Source organism: Castor canadensis, chromosome 11, assembly GCF_047511655.1.
Source record: "Castor canadensis chromosome 11, mCasCan1.hap1v2, whole genome shotgun sequence".
Classification (NCBI taxonomy): domain Eukaryota; kingdom Metazoa; phylum Chordata; class Mammalia; order Rodentia; family Castoridae; genus Castor; species Castor canadensis.
Genome location: NC_133396.1, coordinates 68,307,368 through 68,316,605, shown reverse-complemented (window position 1 = coordinate 68,316,605; position 9,238 = coordinate 68,307,368).

The following is a 9,238-nucleotide window of genomic DNA, read 5'->3' as shown; positions in this document are numbered from 1 at the left end:
TTAGGTAAACACACCACCTCCATCATTCTTCTTTATTCCCTCTGTCTCATTACTGAAATAGTTTCAGCAGGTCTCATTTTTCCATTTGCATTCATGAGTTCATAATACTTACACCATATTCACCACCTTCACTCCTTCCCTATATCTTCCCCCCTCCCGCTGGTAAGAAGTTTTTGAGAAAGTGCAGCAAAGTGTAGAGAATGAAATGCTCATTCACAATCTCCCACTCAAAGACAGCCACTGATTTTAAAAATCTGTCATTTTGAACTCCATCTCCTCTTTTTTTGGCGGTACTGGGGTTTGAGTTCAGAGCCTCGCACTTGCTAGGCAGCCTACCACTTGAGCCACTCAGCCAGCTCTGCTTTAGGTGGGCATTTTTGAGATAGGGTTTCAGAACCATTTGCTTGGGCTGGCCTTGAACCGTGATCCTTCAGGTCTCTGCCTCTCAAGTAGCTGAGACTCTAGGTGTGAACCACTGGTGCGGGGCTTCCTTTGTCTTCTAAACATGAGCTCTCAGAATGTGCTTCTGAATGTAGTGTAGAATCTGTCCACAATTACAGATGATCTGGGAATTTTAGTTTTTGCCTTTAGGTTCTCAAGTGTTTTGACAAGCTGATGTATACATTTTCAAATTAAGAAAGGTCTATTGTTCTAATGGTGATGGCAGAAAGCAGCAACTGATAGAAATTGCGTGGGAACCATGTTTTCATCTCTTGTACTTTCTATTGCTTAGAACCAGGTGACAGTTAAAAAAAGAGAGCAGAGCCAGTTGTGGTGGTCGTGTCTGTAATCCCAGCACCAGAGAGGCCCAGGCAGGCCTGGATTCCCTAGCGAGGCCCCACCTAAGAGAGGAAAAGCAAAGAAAAATGTGATGTCCAGATATCAAACAGCGAAAGCCAGCAAAGCCAAATGCACAAGAAATAGCAAACCATTGTTTGTATAATTTTGTGATTAAACAAATTAAGTTTGATTCATATATTTAAAATATAAAATGTGAATAGAGACTGTAATAGTTGAATTACAATCAGAGCACTCCATAAAACCCATACAAACTCTTCATATCTTAGTCTCTCTTCCCGCTTGTCAAATGATTGAGATATTATTAGAATAATTGATGAAAAACTGAAACTAAGGATTATTTAGAATAAAAGAAAAAAATAAAACTCACAAGAAAAAGTGATAGGATTAGGAAATAATGTGCCTTCCATCTCAAAGGTTTGCACATTCCACAGTTAAAAAGCAAGCGAGGCTAGTTAAATGTGAAGGCAATAAAACATTTTTGTCATTGGTGTACATTTCTCATCAAATATTACCATTTCCTAGGACATGCTAGCATTTTGATGTGCTTGCTTCACACTCTTTCTAAAATAAAAGGAATAAAACATTTCTAAAATGAAGTGGCATTTTCTTCCTCATCCTCCTAGCAACTCATTTTATTTATTTATTTATTTTTGGCAGTACTGAGGTTTGAACTCAGGGTCTTGCACTTGTCAGACAGGTGCTCTACCACTTGAGCCATGTCCCCAGCCCTAGAATTTTACTTTAAAGTTCTACTGTTCTGTAACTGAATTTTATGCTTTGAGATATAGCCATGATCTTTTTAACTTAATTGTATTACACGACATGCACATAAAACATTTTATTTATCCAGTTTCTTATAGAAGAATTATTTTTGTTATCACTCAATGTTTTAATGGACATAAATTTCTGGTTTCCTTTTTTTTTTTGGTCTTTTCTTTTTTGGTACATGCTAAGCAAGTGCTCTACCACTCAGCGGCATCCCAGACCTGTCATTTCTTATAGACCATTTGTCTCTTCATTGTTTAATAGTTCTTTTCCTTTTGGTGGTTATTTTCAACTCCTTTTTTAAGAGTGATATCTCTATACCTGTTCTGTATTGGTTATTGTTTGCCTGATATATAATTCTCATTTTATTTTCTTTTTGTTTTGAGTATATCTCTAGTTTCTGACCCACAGCTTAACTTTTTGAATTCCAGATTGAAGGTCATTATACAAATGCTCTATTTAACCATTTTTACAGTGGCCTATGATACATATTATGTTACACAAATGTTTCTAAGCACTTTATACATACTAATTCTTTCAACACTCAAAACCAGCCCACTGAGGTAGGACCTGTGACGATTCCTGTTTATGGAAAAGAAAATCGCAAATATCCAAGTACCTCTGTGAGTGTCCTTTCTATTTATCAGTGAAACTGATTGTGTATCTTTAGCAGCAATATAAGGTTTCTGGGGCATCATTTTTTGACAGTACTGGGGCTTGAACTCAGGGCTTCCTGCTTGCCAGGCAGGCAGGCACTCTAGCTCTTGAGCCACACCTCCAGCCCCTAAAGTTTTTTAAAAATTTAAATAAAATGTGTATTAATTAGAAGCAAAATATTAAATATATTTGCTATATAAATGAGCAAAGTTTGGAAACATTAGCTTAGTCAATTTATTGTTGCTAATAATGAGAATGTATTTAAAGCCTTTAATAATGAATGGACTCTGTGTATTTTTGTGTTAGGATGCATTTTATCTATGTAAAGTAACATTTTTACTTTAGTTGGAGTTTTTTTTTTTTAACACTGTACTTGTTTGATCATATTGACCTGGTTGCTTCTTGCTGACACTAGCTGATTGTGTTTCTGTTTTATGTTGCTTTCTGCTCAAGTTATGGGATACATCTCATGTTCTTCTGTAAGGGACACATGAACAATGCAGTGATTTTCTCTTCTGTTCTAGATCTCAACACCTGGTTGACAAAATTGATAGCAAGGTTCAAAGCTTGTACGTCATATTGTCCTGGAGTTGGGAGTGTAACTCAGTGACAGAACACTTGCCTTCCATTTGTGAGACCCAGGGTTTGACCCCCTGCACCAAGAAAAAAAAAATTCCAATTATTTCAGAGACTTTGAGGGTAGTGGAGTAGCTCAAGTGGTACAGCATCTGCCTACTAAGTGTGATGTTCTTAGTTCAAATCTCAGTACCACAAAAAGAAAGAGTTTGAAGACTCTAATTTAGGATGCCTCCTATCCTGGGGGGTTTTGAGGGGTTTCTTAGTGGAACCTGATAGAAAGTTTGGAAGATCCAGCCATAAAATTCTCCCAGAAAGTACAGCAAATATTCAAAGAGAAGGAAAATAGTTTAGATAAGTTAGTAAAATCAAACACCTGACTAATATCGGTGGGAAAAGCGTAGGGGTTTGGAGAGATTGGGAAATGGTGAAAAAAATTATTCTTTATTTCAGTAATGGGAAGCCACGAGCTAATGCCTAAAACCACAAACTAAAAAAATCGCAAGAAGTAACGTTTAGAGATGTGAAAGACTAAATGCCTGGGAGTTTGAAAAAATGCCTCTGAGTAAGGAAAATTGCAGGGGGTACACAAGTCACTTGCTCTTTGTGCTGGATGTCTTGCAGGACATTTTAATTCTTAAGAAAATGTGTATGTTCAAAAACTTTTCAAAGAGCCAGGTGTGGTGCCACACTTCTATAATCCCAGTATTTGTGAAGCTAAGGCAGGAGGATCCAAGTTGGAGGCCAGCCTGGACTACATAGGGAAAACCCTGTTGCAAAAATTAAAAACTAAACTTTGAAAAATATCAAAATTAACAATGACAATAATGCAGTTAACCAAATTCTCTCTTCATTCCCCAAGAAAAAGATGAATTCCTCTTCCACTGTGCCAGTTTCCATGCCCTTTTGAGGATGTTGCCCTGTTAATGGTTCATCATCCTCTTTCTATTTTGTCAATTTATTTCACTTTATTGATCCATCCTGCAGGCTAATACTGTGACCTTGCTGTCTTATCTCTCATGGTGAGTTCAAAACAAATGAAACACAGCTGTCTTGACTTTGTGTCCCATTTCAACTCCCTCTTGTTGTTAGCACACATTTGCTCACCATCTCCACTTCCTCTCTCTGTCAGTCCATTGCAGTTGGCTGTGGGTGGCCATTGCACTCCACCCATACTCTGCCCACAGATGACACCATGCTGCAGATCCAGGGGACAGCTTCCTGTGTTTTCAGCAGCATTGACACAATCACCACAACTTCCTCCTGGAAATTTCTGGAAACATCTCTCCCTTGATTTCTGAAATGTTGAACTCTCTTCACCTTCTTCCCTGCTACTCTCATTTTAAGTCACTGGCTGCTCCTTCCTAGTATTCCTTGCTAGATTTTTCCCTTGCAAATGAGGAAGCTCTTCAGGGCTCAGTTTTACATGGTATTTCTGTTTTCTTCCTTTAAAAAAAAAAAAAGTTAAACCTCAGGTAGAGAGATCTGAGTAAACTACAGTAACTTTATGATGCATGATCAAACAGGTCTATTCGTACCTTTTTAAATATCAATTTCCTTTTCTATATTTCCCTGCAACCTTTCTTTCAGAGTCCTAGACAACTTACCATGTTTGCTTTGTATGTTTGTGTATTCTTGTAAAATTTGTACCATCATTTTGTGCATTTAAAAAATGTTGGCCCAGGTATCAGTGGCTCAAGCCTGTGATCCTAGCTACTCAAGAGGCAGAGATCGGGGAATTGTGGTTTGAAGCCAGCCCAGGCAAATGTTTGCAAGACCCTATCTCAAAAAAAATCCTTCACAAAAAAAGGGCTGGTAGAATGGCTCAAGGTGAAGGCCCTGGCTCGAGCCCCACTACCACACACAAAAAAGGGTAAATGGTATTGAATTATACACACTAGTCTCATTTTTAGCCATTTTCTCAATCAACACACTTTTGTGTGTGTGTGATACCCTGTCTCACAATGTAGCCGAGGCTGGCCTCAAACTCATGATCCTCCTGTCTCTGGAGTGCTGGGATTACAGGTGTGTGCCACTGTGAGTGGCTGACTATCTCTTCTTACATGAGTTATCCATTCCCATAGTTTTCAATACTGATGACACCAAACTTACTTTACCTTATTTTGATTTGTTAGACGTTTCTTCACTTCAGAGTCATATATCCAGCTGTACACTTAATATCTCTGTTTAGTTATCTCCCTCAGGGCTCATATTTCAAACTTAAAATATCCCAAGTGATAAATGTCAGTCTTTTGCTTAAGACCCATAAGTCTTCCTTGGTCCCTGAATGCTGGCTCCATTCCCCCAACACATGCTACACTTTACCGAATTTACCAAAAGTTCTGGCGAGTCCACCTACTTTCTTTTCTCTTCACTTACCCCAATATCCATTTGATAAGCAAATTCATCAGGTAGTTTTGTCACTGGATTCGCGTCACCGGGTACAGGGACCAGAAAGTTCTTGATGTCATCAGAGAAAGAATTCAAGGACAGACACAGAGAAGACTTAAGCAGGAGCAGGTTCGTTAATGCAAAGCAAAGAGAAAGCAGAGCACCTCCAGATAGGAGGGCCACAAATTCAAGGAGGAGCACTGCAATGGGGGTTTCGAACGCCTCAGCTTTTACTGGACTCTGCAGAAAAGTGAGTTAATGTGTCGTCAACTTCCAGAGACCCACATGTGGGGTGGGAGTTCATGGCCTTGGATGGTCAGACTGGGGCTGTCATTTTTCACAGGTTGTGGGGCTGTGGTCGGCAAGACCCTGCAGTGTGTCGCAAATTGCTCAGTTAACATCAGAAGTCCAGGATGTGATTCCTTATCAGCAGCCAAACCACGGTTCTCAGCCATCAGGTTTCCTTACCCCCAAGCCCCCTGAAACTCCCCTAGATCAGTTTTATGTAATTGTGAACATAACAAAGGAAATAAGAAGGTGGTTAGACTATGATGGAGGGTGTTTCTTTCAGACAACCATATTCAAGATAAGGATGTTGTGTTAGAGCTGAGATCTAGAGGAGAAGAGTCAGCCATGAAGGTATAAAAGACAATTCTGGCAGAGCTGCAAGCACAAAGGGCCTGCTCCATTAGGAGTAAACAATTATTGAGCAAGCTGATCAAAGCCAGATAGGAGTCTGTCCACCTTGATGATACACAAATGACAAAAGCAACAGAGCAAACACTGCAGTTTTCATAAGTTTTATTATTCCCGTCAATGTGGATTTGGTGTGCATGTATGCATTTGTGTGTGTGTGTGTGTGTGTGTGAGAGAGAGAGAGAGAGAGAGAGAGAGTATAAATATTCCACAGTGCCTGCTGTAAAGCAGTTCCTCTTGTTATTCTGTTGTTAAAACACCCTTTTAGGGACTAAAAGATAATTGAATTCCAATTCAGAGGAACTGCTTGCGGCTATGGACACAAGTTAACCCTATAAATTCCCATCTTGTCCTATAGGTGCAAGTCCCCCAGGCTCAGCTCTTTTCACCGCTCTGGAGAAAGAAGTGGGGGTGGTCTTGAGCCTTCCCAAGGCTCCTCTGAGGCAATGTTTTCCACCCGACTTTTAGGAAGAACAGAGGAGTAAGTGGCCATGGTCTAACTCCTAACTTTATAATCACTATTTCCTTGTTCAAATGTCTGCTGTCCTTTCTCTTACCAGTCATCTCAGGTTATTTTCAGTTTCTAAAAGTCGTCAACTGTGTTGTTCTAACCTAGATCTGTTTTCTTTCACCTAACCTCATACAAAAGTTAATTATCTCTTCTTCTTCCAACTCAGAAAACATCAAATTCAAATGATTTAGGTGTTGTTATAAAATGTAGCTACATGAATTTCATTTAGATTTAGATTGTCAAAAATAAACAAACAAGAAAGGAAACAACATGAGGTTTGGAAACTGTTACCTCTAGAGAAATAGTCATGTATTATGACTCCTTCTTACAGCAAGCAATTAGGGAAATTCATGAGAGGTAATAACACAAAATGATTTTATCTATCCTAACAGTGAACTGAAAAAAGAACTGGAACTTACTACCAAAATGGCAGCAAACCTTACCTACCAGATCATCACCAAATTGTTTTAAACAACACAGCTGTACAGAACTGCATGATTCATTATTCATCTCTTATCTCAAGTATTTGATTGAAATATGATTTGTTTTGGCCAGTCACTAGACAGTTATTTGACCCCTTTGTAGAAACATCAAAATTGTCAGAATCTCACGTCCATTTCAATGTCATAAAATACTGTTTTATCTAATTATTTTGTTGTGATGCTGTGATTAAACCCAGGACCTTACACATAGTAGTAGGAAAGTGCTCTACCACTGAGCTACAGTCCTAGACCCTTATCTAGTTAGATCATTTATGAGGTGCGTCCCTGTATGTCAGACATAAGAGTTGAAGTATCAGGCTGAGACTGGAGGATCATGAATTTGACGCTAGCCTGAGCTACATAGCAAGACCCTGTCTAAAAAAAAAAAGAAAAAACCCAAAATAAATAAATATAAAAGATAGAGCAGAGTGGGTTGGTGGAGTGGCTCAAGTGGTACAGCGCCTGCCTAACAAGCATAAGGCCCTGAGTTCAAACCCCAGTACCTCCAAAAGAAGAAATTTTAAAAGGTTCATGTTATAAAAGACACATGGTCAATTGATACAGTAAAACTAACCACAATGAAGCACAAAAAGACAAAAGAGAAAAATACAGATAAAAGGATAAGAGACACTGAAGAAGTTGGAAAGGTAGTGACTGAGAGTATTCTAGAACTAACAGGAGAAAGAAAAATTCCACTTTCAAGAACACCCAATGATTCCCTAGTAAGAAATCTTTAGGGATGTACACAGTGGTACATACTTATGATCTCAGTTACATGGGAAGCAGAGGTGGAGGATTACAGGGTTGAAGTCTGAGACCCAGGGTCTCATGTTTATGAGACCCTATCTGAAAAAGTAAACAAAAGGTAAAAGTGTGGCTCAAGTGGAAGAGCACCTGCTTAGCTAGTGCAAGGCCCTGAGTTCAAACCCCAGTACTGCAAAAAGAAAAGAAAAATATTTTCTTGAATATATCTTAGTGAAACTACAGAAAACCATACTTAGTTTAGAGATAAAGATTACAGGCTGGATTTTAAAAAAATATTCAATTGAATGCTGCTTACAAAGGCCACCTTCAAAGCATAAGTTTGGGGCATGGAGCTGTAGCTCAGTGGGAGAACCCGCTCTTACCAAGTGTGAGGACCTGGGTTCATTATCTACATCCCAATAAGCAAACAAACAAAGCCTGATTATACAAGATAGTTGAAATCAAAAGGTTGAAAAAGAAGTAATATGTAAATGGTAACCAATATAAAAATTAATTTAACATCTGTTAAGCTTCCTAATGTAAAAGATTTTTCACTAGTAATGTGTGTTGTGTTCATGGATTGAAAAACTCAGGATTCAAATCTGTTTTTCTTTCCAGGTAGAGCTACAGCCTTGAAACAATTCCAGCAAAAAAAAAAAATCCTAAAGTATTTTTCTTTCTTGTTTTTTTTTTTTTTTAATGGAGTTAGCAAGCTAATTTTAAAACATAAATGGGGGACTGGTGGAGTGGCTCAAGTGGTAGAACACCTGCCTAGCAAGTATGAGGTCCTGAGTTCAAACCCAGTACCACAAAATAAATAAATAAACAGATAAGTAAATAAATAAATAAACAGAAATGCAAAGCTCCAAAAATCATTACGAAAGTATGAACAATGTGGGCAAGTCGATCAAGGCCCCAAGGGCTATTTTAAATCTAGAGCAGGGATTAGTGTAGGTAAGTATAGACTAGCTGGAATGAAATAAAATAGAAACCTAGAACCTGACTCACGCATGTGAACACTAGACCTGTCACAAAGATAGTTGTGGGAAAAGGGAAACCTTTCACTTAGTATGGGGATACTGAACATTCATTTGGGGAAAAAAACCAAATTTTGGCTTCCATTTCGTAGCATGCATTAAGAACTACATGTTGATTATAGACCTAAAACTCAAAGGTAAATTAAGAATCTTTAAAAGACAAAATGGAAGACTATCTTATGACTTCAAGATTTTGAAAGAAATTATAAAGCATGACATGAAAATATCTGATCACAAAGGAAAAGATGGATAAACCTGAATATGTTAAAATTAGGAATATATTATCATCAGAAGACATCACTAAGAAAGCAGAAAGACAAACAGCATTTAAGAGATCATTTGCAACATGTATGTACAACAAAGCTTATATCTAATGAGATTTAAGAAAAAGACCTCTCCCCCAACAAATGAGCACTGTCTAGGCAAAAAAAGAAACACTGTTTTGGAGGGGGCAGTACAGGGTTTGAACTCAGGGCTTCACACATGCTTAAGCAGGCCCTCTACCACTTGAGCCACTCCACCAGCCTACAAAGGAAGAAAAAAAAAAAAAAGCAACAAACAGGTAAAAAGGAGCTCAA